The sequence below is a fragment of the Cannabis sativa genome, chromosome X (assembly GCF_029168945.1).
Source record: "Cannabis sativa cultivar Pink pepper isolate KNU-18-1 chromosome X, ASM2916894v1, whole genome shotgun sequence".
Classification (NCBI taxonomy): domain Eukaryota; kingdom Viridiplantae; phylum Streptophyta; class Magnoliopsida; order Rosales; family Cannabaceae; genus Cannabis; species Cannabis sativa.
The window spans coordinates 27,028,176-27,048,003 of NC_083610.1; positions in this window are offsets into that span (position 1 = coordinate 27,028,176).

The window sequence follows — 19,828 nt, forward strand, 5'->3', positions numbered from 1 at the left end:
AGTAGGATCATTGATCGACACTGAAGACCTAGGAAAATGGATGGTGCACTAGATGAGGAGAGAGCTTGCACCTTTTGATGTAGAGCTTCTAGACCAAGTGGCAGGTAGCATGAGTGAGCTGACTTCAAAGAAGTGGGCAATTTGTAGCAGCAATGATGCCTTCATTTTGGCTAAAGCAGCCAAGCAGTAGGCAACAGGGGTAAGGCTTGACGTTCTATCTTTATTTTTGTTGTCATATACTATCATCTTATGTTGACTTGAAAGGAAGTGGTGGCCTTGATCATAGAGCTTGATCAATTTCAAACCAAGAACCAAACTTTGCACGGTGAGAACAGAGCTTTACTTGCTAAACTTGAGAAAGTCAAGTCTTAGGCCACTGTTAAAGTGAGTCAGGTCAAATCAAAAGTAGAGGCATGGGTAAATTAGGTTCAAACTAAGTGCGGCTAAAGTTGATGAGGCAGACCGATTGGCCAGTCTAAAATATTACAAATTGTACCGAGAATACAAGGCCAAGGTTGACCAAGACAATAAGGTAGAGCTGGACCAACTTAAATCTCAAGTGTCTTCCCTTTCTAACGATCTTTAACAAACGAAAAAGGAGAAATACAAACTGGATGCTCAAATATAAATCCACGGTATTGCCCTGAGTTCCAAGCTCCAAGAGATCAACACTATAAACAATGAGACCTAGAAGAAAGATTTGGTAATCTAAGGTTTCCAGGGTAACATTGAGGATTTGAAGAATAAAATCAAGGATTTAATGAAAGAAGTTGAGTTGTGGAAAGGCAAGTACATTGCTCAAATATATGTCCTTCGAAGTGTTCACACACTTAGTAATAGTTATGTCAACACCATAAAGTAGTTGCAGAGAGAAGTTGCACATCAGCCAGCTAATGGCAGGAAAGCCTTTATTGCCCTGGCTGCTATGCAAAGGACCAGGAAAATTGCTGGACAATCTGTCAAAGATGTTGCTGCGCACATTGCCAAAGTAGAGGCTTAGGCTGAGAGGTTCCATCTTCGATCATTGGAGATGTCCTACTCAATGATCCTTTGAACCTTATCGAAAAATGATCCCACCATACTCAAGTATCTTTGACCAAATAAGATATTATTTACCTGGAGGGTGAATGCCATCGACGAAGTCACTTATCTCATGAAATATGACCTTCAAGATGATGGTGTTGAATCTACTGAGGAATCAACTGGAAACCTATAACTTGAGCATTCAATCAAAGTTGTGGTTTCTTTATGGAATGCCTCTCAGAACCTTCAAGACCTCCCCCAGGAAAAACTTGAAGACCCTTCAATTCTAGCCCAAGATGCGACTCAAGATGCACCTCCAATTTAGCCCCAAGACCAAATCTAGGATACTTCTTCAGTTCTGGATCAAGACATAACCCAGGATCCGACCAAGTCATAAATTTATCTCTTAGTTTTCTTTTATTACTATAAAAAATTTTGCAAGGACAATTTAATCATGCCTTAACCGCGTGGCCTTATCAAATAACTTAGAAAACAATTTTTTTTTTTGTTTTGCTTATGTATGTTTGCCTATTTTTTTGCTATGCTTGAATTGCTTGCTTTTTGCATTTTTTGTTTACTAGACCGTTCAATAGATTTCCTTAGGATTCTGAAAGCTTTTGGAAGCACACGAATTTTCAAATTCCTCTCCTAAGATGTCAACCTTGTCAAAGTTACCTTTGTGGGACTTGTAAACTTTGGCAGTTAACCTTACATGGAGGGACCATTAGCTTGTTCCCAAATTGCCATAGGGATCGTAGAGCTCGAATCCCTTCTGAGTGTTTTCTGATTAACTACCTTACTCAGAATGATGTAGCGATTTCTCTATTATTTAAATTTAGTAGAGGAATAGGCTAAGTGTGTAATAGAGTCTAGGAAATGCTTCTCTTGAGGAAGCAAGGCTGAAAACGTATTAACACTTAGGCTATGCTTCCACAAATCCAAAGTAATGAAGATGGCACAGCAGTATGACATGTGTTTCCCGAATTTGTTGTAAGAGAACTGCTAGAAACGTGAGGGATCTTCAGAAAAGCTTCCTTTTCTCACTCCTTGTAGAAAACCTTATTAATGTTGTCAATAGACCAAAGCAAATGCTATAGGATTTAGGCAATGTTCCTTTTTTAAGGAAAAGGCTGAAAATATATTAGCTGTGCTTTTATGGAAACGAAGTTGAATATACAATAGAATTCAAGAGACACTTCCTTCCAGGAAGGAGGTTGAAGATGTATCGAAATTCAATCGATATTTCCACTCAAAACTAAAGATGAAAACAAAGCTAAAAATGCAATAGACTTCAAGCAACACTTCCTTCCAAGAAGAATGTTGAAGACGTATTGAAATTCAGGCGACATTTTCGACCAATAGTTCAAAGCAAATTTAAAAATTAAAATACAAGTAACAAATTTAAATACAAATAACAAGTGGGCAATGAACACATAGCTAGGTATACCACCCCCAAGTGAGCTGAGAAGCTTGGATGTCTCCAAATTCTTGGTCACTTATTTAAAACATAGCTTATGCAGGAGACAATATTGTAAATTCTTGTGTAAATTTCTTCTATTTTCATTTCATTATGCCCGTAGGCTTACATTAAGAATGAATACTTACAAAGAATTACATACAACTTAGAGGAATGTTAAAATGTGGATACCCCCAACCTATTGGTAGTAACGATAGAAATGTCCTTTTTGAGTGCTAGTTTTCATTGCTATTGTAAAGCGAGTTGAAGTTTTTTTACATCTTTGTCGAACAATTTCAAGCACAGCCCTTTTGCCACTTAATCTTCCTACACGCTTAAGAACTGACCCTAGGACTGGACAGTTAACTATGAAAGATGAGAAGGAAGGTTACACGGTATATCATAGTAGAGGGAATTATGTATAGACGAGGGTTCTCCAAGTCGTTGCTCAGATGTGTTACCCAAGAAGATGTTGCACGACTGCTATCTGAAGTACACGATGGATTTTGTGGGAATTACACCGCTGGACAGAGTTTATCTAAGAAAATTCTAAGGCAAGGTTATTTCTGGCCGACAATGATCGAGGATTTAAAAGCCTATGTTAAAAAATGTGACAAATGCCACAGATTTTTGAAGATAGCTCGAGCTCTGCCCAATGAGTTAACTCAGATGAAATGTCCGTGGCCTTTGGCCATTTGGGGAATTTACCTGATCGGACAATTACCCAAAGGCAAAGGTGGAGTGTAGTATGCAATGGTTGCGGTTGATTACTTCACTAAGTCGACGGAAGCCGAACCACTGGCAACCATTACATCTAAAAAAGTTCAAGACTTTGTTGTGAAGAACATGTTGGAAATATTTTACCAGGATCTAGATTTAATACCATGTATGTTTCATTAACATCCTAATATGAATTCTAAAACAACGAAATAAACACATATAAAGTTCAGGAAACCTTACATTGGGTGCAGCGGAATATAATGACTCCTTCCGTTCAGATCTCTAACTCTTGATTGCTTTTTGTAGCAGAGCATCACCAAGATCTGAACCTGGATCTCTTTCTCTCCTTCTTGTTGGTTTGATTCTACACAATCTTCCACACTATGATTGAGATACCACTTGATGTGTGTGGGCACTACTCTATCACTAGGGTATTTTGAAATTGAAGAGAAGAAAAGAGAAGAAGAGGGTGGTGGCTAGGAGGCTCAGTTTTTTCTCTGAAAGAAATAAGATGCAAGTCTTAGTTTCCTGAAGCCATCACTTTCTATTTATAGAAAACCATCTAGGTTTAGGTTAGAATTGTATGGCATTAAAATAATGAAAATGTAAATGGTAAAATTCTTGCATAGTGGCCGGCCATGATATGGATAATAGGCCTCACTTTGCAATTTTGCCATTTTGTCAATTTTCAATCCCATTTTCTAAAAAATGCCAATTTTCCAATTTAACCATTTGTGTCAATTCCAATTATTTAATAACTAAAAATTAATTATTTAATAATATATTTATTAATTAGACATATAAAGTCTCTTAACTAACAAATAAAACCTAGAATCTCTTTTCTTTACAATTTCGCACTTGCTTAGTGAAAATTCATAAAGTAGACATAGTCTAAAATTAGAATTATAATTGATTAATCAAAATTAATTAACTGAGTCTTACAAGCAGTATGGTCTCCACTAGTATGAGGACCATGGGCCTATATAACCGAGCTTCAAATAAGTCGAACCGAATTTACCAAGTAAATTCCCTAACTTATTAATTCCTTATTGAATCCACACTTAGAACCTGTAATTGCACTCTCAGTTATATAGACAGCTCTATATGTTCCACGGTATAGATACGCTATTAGTTATTCATTGTTATAACCCTAATTTGATCAATGACCCTCTAATAGATGATCTACATTGAATAGGAACTAAATTACCATTACACCTTCAATGTATTTTATCCTTAAAACACTTAGCTCCGTATAGGAACCAAGTATGTTTCATTAACATCCTAATATGAATTCTAAAACAATGAAAATAAACACATAAGAGTTTAAGAAAACCTTACATTGGGTGCAGCAGAATATTATGACTCCTTCCATTCATATTTCTAGCCCTTGATTCCTTTCTGTAGCAGAGCATTATCAAGATCTGAATCTTGATCTCTTTCTCTCCTTCTTTGAGGCAGATTTTCCACAGTCTTACATACTATGATTGAGGTACCACTTGATGTGTGTGGGCACTACTCTATCACTCAAGGGTTTCTAAATTTGAAGAGAAGAAAAAAGAGAGGAAAGTGGCGCATGGCTTTTTCTCTGAAGGAAACAATGTGCAAAGTCATGAGTTTCCTGAAGCCAACACTTTCTATTTATAGAATGCCATCTACATTTAGGTTAGAATTGTATGGCATTAAAATAATGAAAAACTAAAATGGTAAAAACCTATGCATAGTGGGCGGCCAGAATAGGAAATTGGGCCTCACTTTGCAACTTTTCCATTTTGTTATTTCTCATTCCCATTTTCTCAAAAATGACAATTTTCCAATTTAACCTTTTAAATGCCAATTCTAATTATTTAATAACTTAAGAATAATTATTAAATAATATTGTCATTTAATATATTTATTAATTTAGACATATAAAATATCTTAATTAATAAATAAACCTAGAATCTCTTTTCTTTACAATTTCGCCCTTGCTTAGTGAAAATTCATAAAGTATACATAGTCTAACTTTAGAATTATAATTGATTAATCAAAATCAATTAACTAAGTCTTACAAGCAGTATGGTTTCAACTAGTATGGGGACCATGGGTCTATATAACCGAGCTTCCAATAAGTTCAACCGAATTTACCAAGTAAATTCCCTAACTTATTAATTCCTTATTGAATCCACTCTTAGAACTTGGAATTGCACTCTCAGTCATATAGAACGCTCTATATCTTCCACGATATAGATACGTCATTAGTTATCCATTGTTATAATCCTAATTTGATCAATGATCCTCTATATAGATTATTTACAATGTAAATGGATTAAATTACCGTAACACCCTACAATGTATTTTATCCTTAAAACACTTAACCCTGTATAAATGATATTTCAGCTAAGTGAAATGAGTACTCCATCATTTATTTTCGTTTGGTTAAGCTCGAAGGAAATCATCCTTTACTTTCTATTCGCCAGATAGAAGCTATAGATTCCATATTTATGTTAGCGCTCCCACTCAATTGCACTACCGTGTTCCCAAAATGTACGTATCACCCTGACCCAAAAGTAGGCTTAACTAACAAATCAAAGAGCACGAATAACACTCTTGAGATTGAACCTAATCATATCAGGATTAAGATCATTTGATCTAGGATCAACAAGTGATATTGAATTGAATAGATATTACGTTAAATTTTAACAAATCTAATCAAAGTTCAATATCGGTCCCTTCCGATGTATACTCCATACATCTGATACTGGTAAACTTTGCCAATGCCCTGGAAAGGACATAACACTTATCCAAGGTGTCAGAATACCTATCGCTGATTATCTTGTCAGTCTAAATCCAGTGAACTCACAAATCAGGGAATAAACTTTCGAACATATAATTAAGATTATATTCCACTGTGCTGACAACACTATAATCATTAACAACACTAGAATTCATACATTATATGCATATAATCATGAAATAAATCATGTGAACCATGCAACATAAAAATGTTATTTCTGATCTTTATTAATAAGTAAATCTGATTATATTGAAATGGGTTTTATTTAGGGCACAAAACCCAACAAACTCCCACTTGCACTAATATAAAATAAAATGTGCATTTCAAATAATCTCAACACCTTGATATACAAATCAAGTGCAGTAGTAGTATACTCCTCGTAATAGGATATGACAGGTTGAATTCAGCACAACCTTTTCTCCACCATTACTCTTCCTTAATGACAAAATCTTTGATATTGTGAATTTTCTCTCTATATGTCTACTCTCTTGGGATACTGGATTCTATACTGTTGGCAACTACTTTTTGGTTATTCAGTAAGTAACACTAGTAGTTAAGACAAGTTGGAACGGTGCCACAAATGTATAGAACTTTCCTAAGACTGAATAAGTACATTTCCTGCATCTTTAACATTCAGTCTCTCTCTGGTAGACCTAGAGACTTAAGATAGGTTTTTACACTTCTCCAAAATCACTACTCCACCCGCAGAGTAATCACCATCTTATCAGCAGACTTTCTAGCAGAAAGGCAAGTCTCGAAATCTGATGTGGTGCAGTCTAAGAGTTTTAAACACACCCTTATCGACCAACATATAGTTCCTCTTCTTAATCTTAGGATTTACTTGATTGTCTTCCAATGTTCCTCTCCTGGATTAATCTGATACCTACTCATTACTCCCACATAAAAGCAGGTGTCTGGTGTAAGGCATACTAAAGCATATCTGAGACCTCTCACTATTGATTTAAGAAATTATTTCATGGCTTTATCTTTTCTAGAATAGTTGAGACTTTTTCCTTAGATAAATAAAATCTGTGTCTAGAAGTTGAGAAGCTTCTATAGATTGCCATTAAAAAAAAAAAAGAAAATGCTTCATCATCTTACCGAAGTAAGCTGCTTGCACTAGAGTAAGTAATTAACCAGGTATACCATGAGCCATAGATTTAGATAAACTTAAACCAATAATACTAGGAATAGGAAGTTTTGTTAAGTCCATTGAATAAACTTATAAACGAAAATTTCCTTTCATGTCCTTGTAATAGAAAACTTTTAGGTTACTCCATATCAATGGATTAAACCATAGTTCTCTTGGCTTTTCTTCTTTGTTTCTTATTTTTTGACAAACCATTAATTGTTTAAACTCACAATGGATTTTAATCACTAATGTCTTCCAAGTCATAAGAAGAGTGAGTTCCTTGAAACCCTCCCACTACGACAAGGTACCGTGAATTATGCCTAAGAAAACTACATGGTATTGACCTCTTTGGTTGTGTCAAAACAACAGAGGCAGTGGGATCATCTTTTAAAGAATAAGATAATAGAACACTTTTGGAATAAAAAAAAATCTCATTTATTTGCTACTTTATTTTCAGACTTAGTCATTTTCTTTGAAAATTAGTATTTGTTTAAACAAAGACTTTCTTATCTGATGACTATGGGATGCTCCACCCCTAATCATTTAGAATAGCTAACAAACATGCAAACCATGGTTAACAGTTCTAGATTTTCTTAAGATTTTGATTAGGTCATCCATGAATCTAGTAATAATTTACATTAAGTATACAACCATTGCATCATTCTGAAATTGTATTACCATAGAAGGACTTAGGCAACGACTAGTAACTAATCAACAATATGTAACTCGAATTTCTAGGGAGGTAAGTTTGGATATAATTCAAAATCAACTTATTGATCTTTGAACTGCATATCTACTAACTATTTCTCCAGCCTTATCAGTTCGCAAGATCTTTAACCACTTACCTTAATGGTTTATCACCATTACTAGAAATTCATGAAATTTTTCAAACATTTCAATTTTCTTTTGCATAAGGTAAAATCTAGAGTGATCGTAAGAATACAACAAAAACTCATATCCACCCCTGAATGTACATCCATTTGCGAATGAGATGAACTTACTTTAACGGATATAGGCATATTAACTCTTTGCAGAGATTGATCTTGTCAAAACCACTATGAACAAGATACAAATGCCATAGATTTTAAAAAAATGTGGTTGAGTCTTTTGATGACTTAGGTTTAGTTATATTAAAGAGTTCTTAGAATAGTGCAAGTGGATCCTGGTCACAGAATACTAAACTCATATTCCATACAGTTTGAATCCATTGATAGAAAATGGTTATTAAACACTTGTGAAAGTGAAACTGTATTGTATTAAAAATTATTTGGAATCTAAAATTTAAAGTCAAAGACTTAAATTTATAAAAAATATACATGAGTAATTCTTTCTTGGACCACCACTACTAATTGAACTCTAAGTTTGATTTGCCCATACAAGTAGGAGATTTTTAAGATTGAGCATTTATATGATTTTGAGATAGAATTTCGGGAATACAATCATATGCGTCATTTAATTTCTTAAGAGAAAATATAGAATGACATGAAATGATTTATAGACCATTCATCCAATGATATGTTATTGAGCTAATTCGAAATGAATAAGCTAAGAGGAATTAGGATAATTTCGTATTTAAATAAGAATCCAACGATGCTTCGATTAGCGAGAGTCAAAGTAATCTTATTTATACAATCTTCTTGTTTCATATTGTAAATACTAGACTAAGGTGTCATCAACTGATGAACAGCTAGATGTTGCATTTATAATATTTATCTTTCGAGATCTAACACTATTATGTTTGTCTAATTGTTGACAACTCATTAGGGATTTATCCCCTTTGAACAACAAACCAAGTTTGACCAACAATGAAGATTCGAAATTAAACTACAATTTAATAACAGAAAATAACATGGTTCAATATAAATTCATACACAATTCAGAAATTATTAAACACATAGCAAGTAGGAATGACAAGTGAAAATACTAAAACATACAATCCAAAATAATTTCCAAGGTCTTCAACAAACTTATATCAGTGTCCCGTTTAGGCGAGAGTCAGTGATACCATCCATGAATAGAGTTTTCAGCTCATCCAAAATGATAAACATTCTAACAACCTTTTTGTAACACCCTAACTAACATAGGCGTATTACGTGAGTTTTAAACATACTGTGCAGCTCGTTGCTAATCAACGAGGTTTATGGAAAACGTGATTAATTAAAATTTTTGCTTTTTAATTAAACTTATAAAATAATATTACAAAAGACTCGGGATCCCGACTATAAAATCATTTACAAAAAGATTTAACTGTTTAACTGATACATAAATAAATGTCGTCTAACGACCAGATACAAAATCAGCCTCGCTGTCCCGATGATCGTACGCTCCAGGCCTAACCGTCCCGACATGTACAATCTTCTCAAGCTCGCTCACGGTCCATCAGCTTTAGCCTTGCCTTTACCTACACATAAACGTAGAACTGTGAGTCGACAGACTCAGTAAGAAAAGCATAATAATACTCATACATAATTCTAATTGTCGTGTCCAACACGATACTGAGTCCCGCTACTGTCGTGTCCAACACGGTACTGAGCCACTACTGCCATGTCCAACATGGTACTGAGTTCTGAACGTTCATAGGGACGGTACTATTGACACGTAACAACCTGATCGGTCGAACCGGTCATACTCCGGCTGCTGGTCATACTCCAGCCAGTACCGACGTGTTACTATATCCTCCTGATAGGTCGAACCGGTCATACTCCGGCTGCTGGTCATACTTCAGCCTGTACCGACGGGATACGTCAATAGTACGGAACCACAAACCAAGTGTCAGCCTGATCGGTCAAACCGGTCATACTCCGGCTGCTGGTCATACTCCAGCCTGTACCGACGTGACAGGGTTGGATGGTTCGAAGCCAACATACATAACTAATGTAATCTAACAGGCTTCCTACATGCACGCTAAACATGTAATCTACATATGCATACTGTTATACTAATCTTACTTGGATTCCGAATTAAGGTGTGCTTGGTCAACTCGATCGGAACTTTTAGCCGAGCGTACGGACATGTGCTCCTAAACCATAAAAATCACAACGCTATAAGTGACACGCTAAATCACTTCCCGGGGACTTAAACTAGGAACTAAAAGTTTCCCTATCGATAAAAAGCATGGCAATACCCCTTAAAAAATAAAAACGAGGAAAAACACGGGTTCTGAAAATTCCCCAACCGGCAGACCGGTTGCCCAACCGGAATTCCGATTCTGGGAATTTTCGAAGCCCATCCGGAATTCCGGATGCACAACCGGAATTCCGGTTCCTCGCAGGCAGCAACAATCAAATTTTCATATCTAGCTCAAATCAACCCCAAATTGATTCAAACTTTCCAGACCTGTTCTATACCTTCCCTAGAACATATCCAAGGCATCAAAACAACCCAGAAACCTCAAACACGAAAAATGCCATTGGAGCTCAAGCTTTGAGTTCCAAACTCAAACTTGAGCAAAACCACCTAATCATGCATTCCACTAGCTTAAATCCACATAAACAAGCATATCTAACCCTCAGAAAACAACTAAGAACATCCAGCAACTTCACAGCAACAATTTAAACCATTTCTTTCAAAAATCATAACTTTTTACATAAAAATCTAACTAACTAGAACAAGAAACTCAAACATGCAATTCAATCTCATTAAACCTACTAATTTCAACATTTTAATCAAAGAAACAACAACAACAATAACCAGCAGCAACAACTCCAAAAACCTCATGCATTAACTCAACTTTTCATTAAAAATTCAACAAATTCAAGAAGAAACAAGAGAAGCTAACCTAGCTTTGAAGAATGCTTAGATTTGGATGAGAATTCACTTGAAAATCAGATCAGAAATCCAGCCCTTACACCCACATGCACAGCCGAGAGAGAGAGAGAGGAGAAGAGAGAAAGAGAGTTTGAAAATTTTATTTTTCTTTACTTAGTAACTTTTTTGTAAAAATTGGAATAATGAATAAACACTTAATATAAATCCATTTCAGCCAATTAAACACTCAAATAAATATTTATTTCCATTTAATCAAGTCACTAAAAGACAAAAGTCATTGGGGCAAAAAGACCATTTTGCCCCTCCACACTAAAATCACATAAAAATCACTAAAGGGGTATTTTTGGGACATTCTAAATTCCCGGCCATTCCCGACATTCCCAATGTCTAAAACCCGTCCCAAACTAATAACATGCTAAGTTGTGATTTCTACTAAGCTAAATGCCGAGTTCCAAAATACCGGGCACCGGAAATGCAAAATATGAAAACTACTGAATAACATAACCATGCATTTCTGAATTCCATAAATAACAGTATAATAAATTATTTAAATAGCTATAAATAATTTCATAAATAATCATGATTAACTGCTAATTTCCAAATTAACTAAGCGGGCTTTACAACTATCCCCCCCCTTAAAAGGATTTCGTCCCCGAAATCTAACCTGAATAACTCTAGATATTGAGTTCTCATATCTGACTCTAGCTCCCAGGTGGCTTCCTCCACCTTGCTGTTTCTCCAGAGAACTTTGACCAATGCTATGGTCTTATTCCGAAGGACTTTATCCTTTCTATCCAGGATCTGCACTGGCTGTTCCTCATAAGTCATGTCTGGCTGAAGCTCAAGACTCTCATAACTGAGTATATGAGAGGGATCTGAAACGTATTTTCTCAACATCGAGACATGGAATACGTTGTGAACTGCTGATAAGGCTGGAGGCAATGCTAACCGATATGCCACTTGACCTATCTTCTCGAGAATCTCGAAAGGTCCTGTAAATCTAAGGCATAACTTGCCTCTTTTCCCGAAACGTTTAATCCCCTTCATCGGAGATACCCGTAAAAACACATGGTCCCCTACTTGGAACTCAACATCTCTACGTTTCGGATCTGCGCAACTCTTCTGTCTGCTCTGTGAGGCAAGCATTCTAGCTTTTATCTTCTCTATTGCCTCATTGGTCCACTGCACTGACTCTGGACCTAGGTATTTTCTCTCCCCTGTCTCATCACAGTGGATAGGGGATCTACATTTTCTACCGTATAACAGTTCATAGGGAGCCATCCCTATCGTACTCTGATAACTGTTGTTGTACGAAAATTCTATCAACGGTAGATACTTATTCCATGAGCCTTCAAAATCCATAACACAAGCTCTCAGCATGTCCTCCAATATCTGAATTGTCCTTTCGGACTGACCATCTGTCTGAGGATGGAATGTTGTACTAAATTTCAGCTTTGTACCCATTGCCCGTTGCAAACTTTGCCAAAATTTGGAGGTGAACTTCGGATCCCTGTCCGAAACTATAGACTTCGGTACCCCGTGAAGTCTCACTATTTCTCTGACATACAATTCTGCCAACTGATCCACTGAAAATGTTGTTCTAACCGGCAGAAAATGAGCAGATTTCGTAAATCGGTCCACCACTACCCAGATGGAATCATACAAACCCGTGGTCCTAGGTAACCCGACCACAAAATCCATCGTGATATCTTCCCATTTCCATTCTGGTAGGGTTAGAGGCTGCAACAACCCTGCTGGTCTCTGATGTTCAGCCTTAATCTGCTGACAAGTGAGGCATCTCGATACAAATTCTACCAAATTCTTCTTCATACCGCTCCACCAGAAGTACGATTTCAAATCTTGGTACATCTTAGTGGTGCCGGGATGCAGAGAATACGGGGTAGAATGAGCCTCCTCAAAGATCTCATTCCTGAGCTCCACACTATTCGGAACACAAACCCTGGCTTTATACAGAAGCATCCCACTGTCTGACACTGAAAAGTCCTTGGCTTGACCAGCCAACACCTCATCTCGGATCTTTACTAACTCCGGATCTGTCATTTGAGCGACTTTTATTCTTTCCAACAGATCAGATTGCAGCGTTAAGTTGTGAAGCTGACCTACCACAAACTCAATGCTGGATCTAACCATATCCTCTGCTAGCTGAGGTGAGATCTGAACCATACTAGCTACTTGCCCGGGACCCTTTCTGCTCAGGGCATCTGCCACTACATTGGCTTTTCCGGGATGATAGAGGATCTCACAATCGTAATCCTTCACTAATTCCAACCAACGCCTTTGTCTCATATTTAAATCCTTCTGAGTAAAGAAATATTTGAGACTTTTATGGTCGGTATAGATCTCACACTTTTCCCCGAAAAGGTAATGCCGCCAAATCTTCAATGCGAAAACCACCGCGGCTAACTCTAGGTCATGAGTCGGGTATCGCTGTTCATAATCCTTTAACTGACGGGAGGCGTAAGCGATGACCCGATCGGCTTGCATCAATACACATCCCAAACCCTGTTTGGATGCGTCACAATATACCACGAACTTCTCCTTGTCCGAAGGTAAAGCTAATACTGGAGCGGTAATCAACCTCTGTTTCAGCTCCTGAAAACTAGCTTCACACTTGTCTGACCAAATAAATCGCTGATTCTTCTTTGTAAGCTCGGTTAGGGGCATTGAAATTTTAGAGAACCCTTCGACGAACCTACGGTAGTACCCAGCTAAACCCAAGAAGCTTCTGATCTCTGTCACTGTCTTCGGTCTCGGCCAATCCCTGACGGATTCAATCTTCCCGGGATCCACCTTGATCCCATCTTTGCTCACAATGTGCCCTAAGAAGGACACCTGAGATAGCCAGAACTCACATTTCTTGAACTTGGCATAAAGCTTATGTTCTCGAAGCCGTTGCAGTACCATCTGAAGATGTAACTCATGCTCCTCTTCTGATTGAGAGTACACGAGGATGTCGTCGATAAACACAATCACACAGATATCGAGGAAATCCTTGAATACTCTATTCATCAGGTCCATAAATGTTGCAGGAGCATTGGTTAGTCCGAATGACATAACCAGAAATTCGCAATGTCCATACCTAGTGCGGAAAGCCGTCTTCGGAATGTCCTCCTCTCGGATTCTCAACTGATGATAACTCGAACGGAGATCAATCTTAGAAAAGACCGTCTTCCCCTGAAGCTGATCGAACAAATCATCGATCCTAGGTAATGGATATTTATTCTTCACTGTCAGCTTGTTCAACTCCCTGTAGTCGATGCACATCCTCATAGATCCATCCTTCTTCTTGACGAATAAAACCGGGGCTCCCCAGGGTGACACACTGGGCCGAATGAACCCTATGTCAAGCAACCCTTGGAGCTGAATCTTTAATTCCTTAAGCTCAGCTGGAGCCATTCTATACGGGGCTTTGGAAACCGGTTCCACCCCTGGTGCCAAGTCTATCACGAAATCAATCTCCCGTTGGGGTGGTAACCCTGGAAGTTCTTCGGGAAAAACATCCAAAAATTCCCGAACCACTCTGATGTCTTCTGGCCGAATGGTATCTGGCCGAGTGGTGTCCACCACCACGGCCAGAAACCCTAAGCAACCGCCGTGCAACAATTCTCTAACTGACATAGCCGAGATCACCGGGATCCGAGATCCCTGAACTGAACCAACAAATACAAAACGGTTCTTCACTTTTCGGTTGGAAGACCACCATCTTCCTTTTACAATCAATGCTCGCCGAATATTTAGATAGGAAATCCATTCCTAAAATAATCTCGAATTCGACTAGACTCATCTCTATCAGATCAGCACTTAACTCTCTACCATCTATCCTGATTGGCATAGACCTAATCCACCTATTGGAGATAACCAATTCTCCGCCAGGTAACAGGGTTCCAAACCCTGATTCATATCTATCATACGGTCTACCCAATTTACCAAAGACTCTGGCCGCCACATAAGAATGTGTAGCCCAAAAATCAAACAGCACTGAATATAGCGAGTTGTTAATAGAAAGCTGACCTGTGACAACTGATGGGCTGGCATCTGCATCAGCCTGAGTGATAGCGAACACCCTGGCTGGAGTGGGTATCGCTGGAGCTCTCGGTGTCTCTGATCGGAGCTGGGGATAGTCCCTCTTGAAGTGTCCGGGCATGCCACAATGAAAGCATCCCTGACCTTTGCACTCGCCTCGATGGTGCCTCTTGCAGCTAGGGCACTCGGGATAGGAGAATCGGGTCTCAGTACCACCTGGACGACTCCCTCTGTTCTGGTTCCCCCGGAACGTTTTGTTCTGACTCGAGCCACCGGAAGCAGTGGGTGCTCTCTTCCTCTGATCAATGGCCGAACCACTACTCCCCCTGCTATAGCCTGATGCAGGAGGGGTAGGAGCCCCGCCACTCACCGGAGTACTGGCTGACTCTGACATGCACCCAACTGCGCCCTCAGCACGCAGTGCCTTCTCCACCATCTGAGCATAGGTGGTGCTGTCGTCTGTGGTAATCATCAAGTCATGCCTGATCTTGGCATTCAACCCGTCCAGGTACTTCTCCTTCTTGCTGAAGTCGGTCGGCACAATTCCCGAGGCTAACCTCGCCAACCGATCAAACTGAGTAGTATACTCAGTGACGCTCATGTTCTCACGCTGGGTCAGGTGAGCGAACTCTTTCCTCTTGGCGCTTCTGACCGCCTCGTTGTAGTACTTTGCATTAAAGAGTTCCTGGAACCTTTCCCAGGTCATGGTGGTGACGTCATGGATCTGAGACACCATGTCCCACCAGACCAGAGCGTCCTCCTGGAACTGGAATGTGGCGCACACCACTCTGTCGTTACCGGTGACACCCATGAAATTCAGTATCTTGGTGATCACCGTCAGCCACTGCTCGGCTTTCATCACGTCCGGACCTCCCAGGAAAACCGGAGGTGCTTGCTTCCGGAACCGCTCATACAGAGGTTCCAATCTATGGGCCGCCACCACTATCTCGGCCTGGGCAGCAGGGGCAGGTGCCACTGGAACTACGGGCACTGGAACTGCAGGAGCACCCTGCTGTCTCAACCTCTGAATCTCGAGATCTTGCTCTTCGATCCGGGCTTGCATCTCCGCAAACCGTAACTCCCAATTCTGGGCTCCCTAATCGGCTGGGGGAGCCTGGGCAGCCTGTGGTGGGTTCTCATCACCCCGACCACGAGCCCTGCCTCGGGGACCTCTACCTCGGCCCCTAACAGGTGGGGGAAACTGAGCTCCCTGTCCTTGGTTCGACCCTACGGAGTTGCCCTGACTCCTGGTAGTCCGCCTGGCGTCCATTTGATTAGAACCGCCTGCGAAACCAAGAGTTGGCATATCAGGTCGTATTCAAGGAGAGCTTACTAAAGCCGCTTAATTTGGAAATTAAAAACGAAACATGCGCCTATTCTACTATCAGGCCGCTAACATGCTTCCTAACAGGCTTTTCTTTTTCATAACTGAATAAAATAAACTACTAAAGCAATAAAGGCTTACTGAACCGTGAAACGAGCTAACTGCTGATGATGATTGTACATGTCGTGACGATCTTCGGAAGACAACCTGGCGGCTCTGATACCAAATTGTAACACCCTAACTAACATAGGCGTATTACGTGAGTTTTAAGCATACTGTGCAGCTCGTTGCTAATCAACGAGGTTTATGGAAAACGTGATTAATTAAAATTTTTGCTTTTTAATTAAACTTATAAAATAATATTACAAAAGACTCGGGATCCCGATTATAAAATCATTTACAAAAAGATTTAACTGTTTAACTGATACATAAATAAATGTCGTCTAACGACCAGATACAAAATCAGCCTCGCTGTCCCGATGATCGTACACTCCAGGCCTAACCGCCCCGACATGTACAATCTTCTCAAGCTCGCTCACGGTCCATCAGCTTTAGCCTTGCCTTTACCTACACATAAACGTAGAACTGTGAGTCGACAAACTCAGTAAGAAAAGCATAATAATACTCATACATAATTCTAATTGTCGTGTCCAACACGATACTGAGTCCCGCTACTGTCGTGTCCAACACGGTACTGAGCCACTACTGCCATGTCCAACATGGTACTGAGTTCTGAACGTTCATAGGGACGGTACTATTGACACGTAACAACCTGATCGGTCGAACCGGTCATACTCCGGCTGCTGGTCATACTCCAGCCTGTACCGACGTGTTACTATATCCTCCTGATCGGTCGAACCGGTCATACTCCGCCCCGGTCATACTCCAGCCTGTACCGACGGGATACGTCAATAGTACGGAACCACCAACCTAGTCTCAGCCTGATCGGTCAAACCGGTCATACTCCGGCTGCTGGTCATACTCCAGCCTGTACCGACGTGACAGGGTTGGATGGTTCGAAGCCAACATACATAACTAATGTAATCTAACAGGCTTCCTACATGCACGCTAAACATGTAATCTACATATGCATACTGTTATACTAATCTTACTTGGATTCCGAATTAAGGTGTGCCGGTCAACCTGACTGGAACTTTTAGCTGAGCGGCGGATTACAGGCTCCTAAACCATAAAAATCACAACGCTATAAGTGACACGCTAAATCACTTCCCGGGGACTTAAACTAGGAACTAAAAGTTTCCCTATCGATAAAAAGCATGGCAATACCCCTTAAAACATAAAAACGAGGAAAAACACGGGTTCTGAAAATTCCCCAACCGGCAGACCGGTTGCCCAACTGGAATTCCGTTCGGGAATTTTCGAAGCCCATCCGAATTCCGGATGCACAACCGACTCAGTTCCTCGCAAAGAACAATCAAATTTTCATATGTAGCTCAAATCAACCCCAAATTGATTCAAACTTTCCAGACCTGTTCTATACCTTCCCTAGAACATATCCAAGGTATCAAAACAACCCAGAAACCTCAAACACGAAAAATGCCATTGGAGCTCAAGCTTTGAGTTCCAAACTCAAACTTGAGCAAAACCACCTAATCATGCATTCCACTATCTTAAATCCACATAAACAAGCATATCTAACCCTCAGAAAACAACTAAGAACATCCAGCAACTTCACAGCAACAATTTAAACCATTTCTTTCAAAAATCATAACTTTTTACATAAAAATCTAACTAACTAGAACAAGAAACTCAAGCATGCAATTCAATCTCATTAAACCTACTAATTTCAACATTTTAATCAAAGAAACAACAACAACAATAACCAGCAACAACAACTCCAAAAACCTCATGCATTAACTCAACTTTTCATTAAAAATTCAACAAATTCAAGAAGAAACAAGAGAAGCTAACCTAGCTTTGAAGAATGCTTAGATTTGGATGAGAATTCACTTGAAAATCAGAGCAGAAATCCAGCCCTTACACCCACATGCACAGCCGAGAGAGAGAGAGGAAAAGAGAGAAAGAGAGTTTGAAAATTCTATTTTTCTTTACTTAGTAACTTTTTTGTAAAAATTGGAATAATGAATAAACACTTAATATAAATCCATTTCAGCCAATTAAACACTCAAATAAATTTATTTCCATTTAATCAAGTCACTAAAAGACAAAAGTCATTGGGGCAAAAAGACCATTTTGCCCCTCCACACTAAAATCACATAAAAATCACTAAAGGGGTATTTTTGGGACATTCTAAATTCCCGGCCATTCCCGACATTCCCAATGTCTAAAACCCATCCCAAACTAATAACATGCTAAGTTGTGATTTCTACTGAGCCAAACGCCGAGTTCCAAAATACCGGGCACCGGAAATGCAAAATATGAAAACTACTGAATAACATAACCATGCATTTCTGAATTCCATAAATAACAGTATAATAAATTATTTAAATATCTATAAATAATTTCATAAATAATCATGATTAACTGCTAATTTCCAAATTAACTAAGCGGGCTTTACACTTTTATTCGGTCAAGATTGGAATCCAGCGTTGTCCCGTTTAGGCGAGAGTCAAGGCTATTCTATCTTATGAGCTTCCACCATTGTTTCATACTCTTGCAAGTCTTATACAGTCGCCACCATTAGGGTGATCAATACTATATTTACAAGAATACTTATCTTTCGAGATTAAACGACGCTAACTTGCTAATGAACGTTCCTCCATTAGGGAGGATTACTCACGAAAACAATAGCTATGTAAAACCAAAAATGGAGATCGAATATCTTAATAATAATAAAAAAACTCATTATTTAAAGTGTATTTTCTTCTAATATTTATTTTAATCAATTTATTTTAAATATATATTTATTTAATTAAAATTTCCAATTTAGAATGAAAAATTCTAAATATAAATTTTAATTTAATATTTATAAATTATACCTAGATGGATATGAAAATAACATGAATTATTTCCATCTTAGTAATAATTTCCAATAAATATTTAGAAAAATATTCAATTTAAGTTGTTTCAAAATTAATTTAAATTAATTTACAACTCAAATTTAATTTTCTATAAATATATATTGCATTTTTTGAAAAAAATTGAAGTATATATAAGAATACAATTTTCAAAAAAATGCTTTAAAATAAAATAAAAATAAATCCTGGCAAAATTATTCAAATTTTATGTTGGCCCAAAATTAATTAATAAAAGTTAATTTTCAACAAAAATATAATTTTCCTATTTAATTAATTATTTAAGAAAAATTTTAAATATTTAAGTATCATGATGAAAATCAACTTAAATATTAATTTTTAATTTAATTAAATACACTAGAAAAATACTTCAAGCATAACAGATAATAACTATCTAGACTTTCATTGACTAACTAATTGATTTTCTAATAATATTATATTTTAGTTCATTTATTTTAATTAATCATTAACTGAAAAAATCATTGATTTAAGTTGGTCCAAAATTAAAATAAATAATTTTCAACTTTAATCTATTTTTCAAATAAAATTTGAAATTTCTGCATTTAAGAAATGCAATTTCGAAATTGTGGGA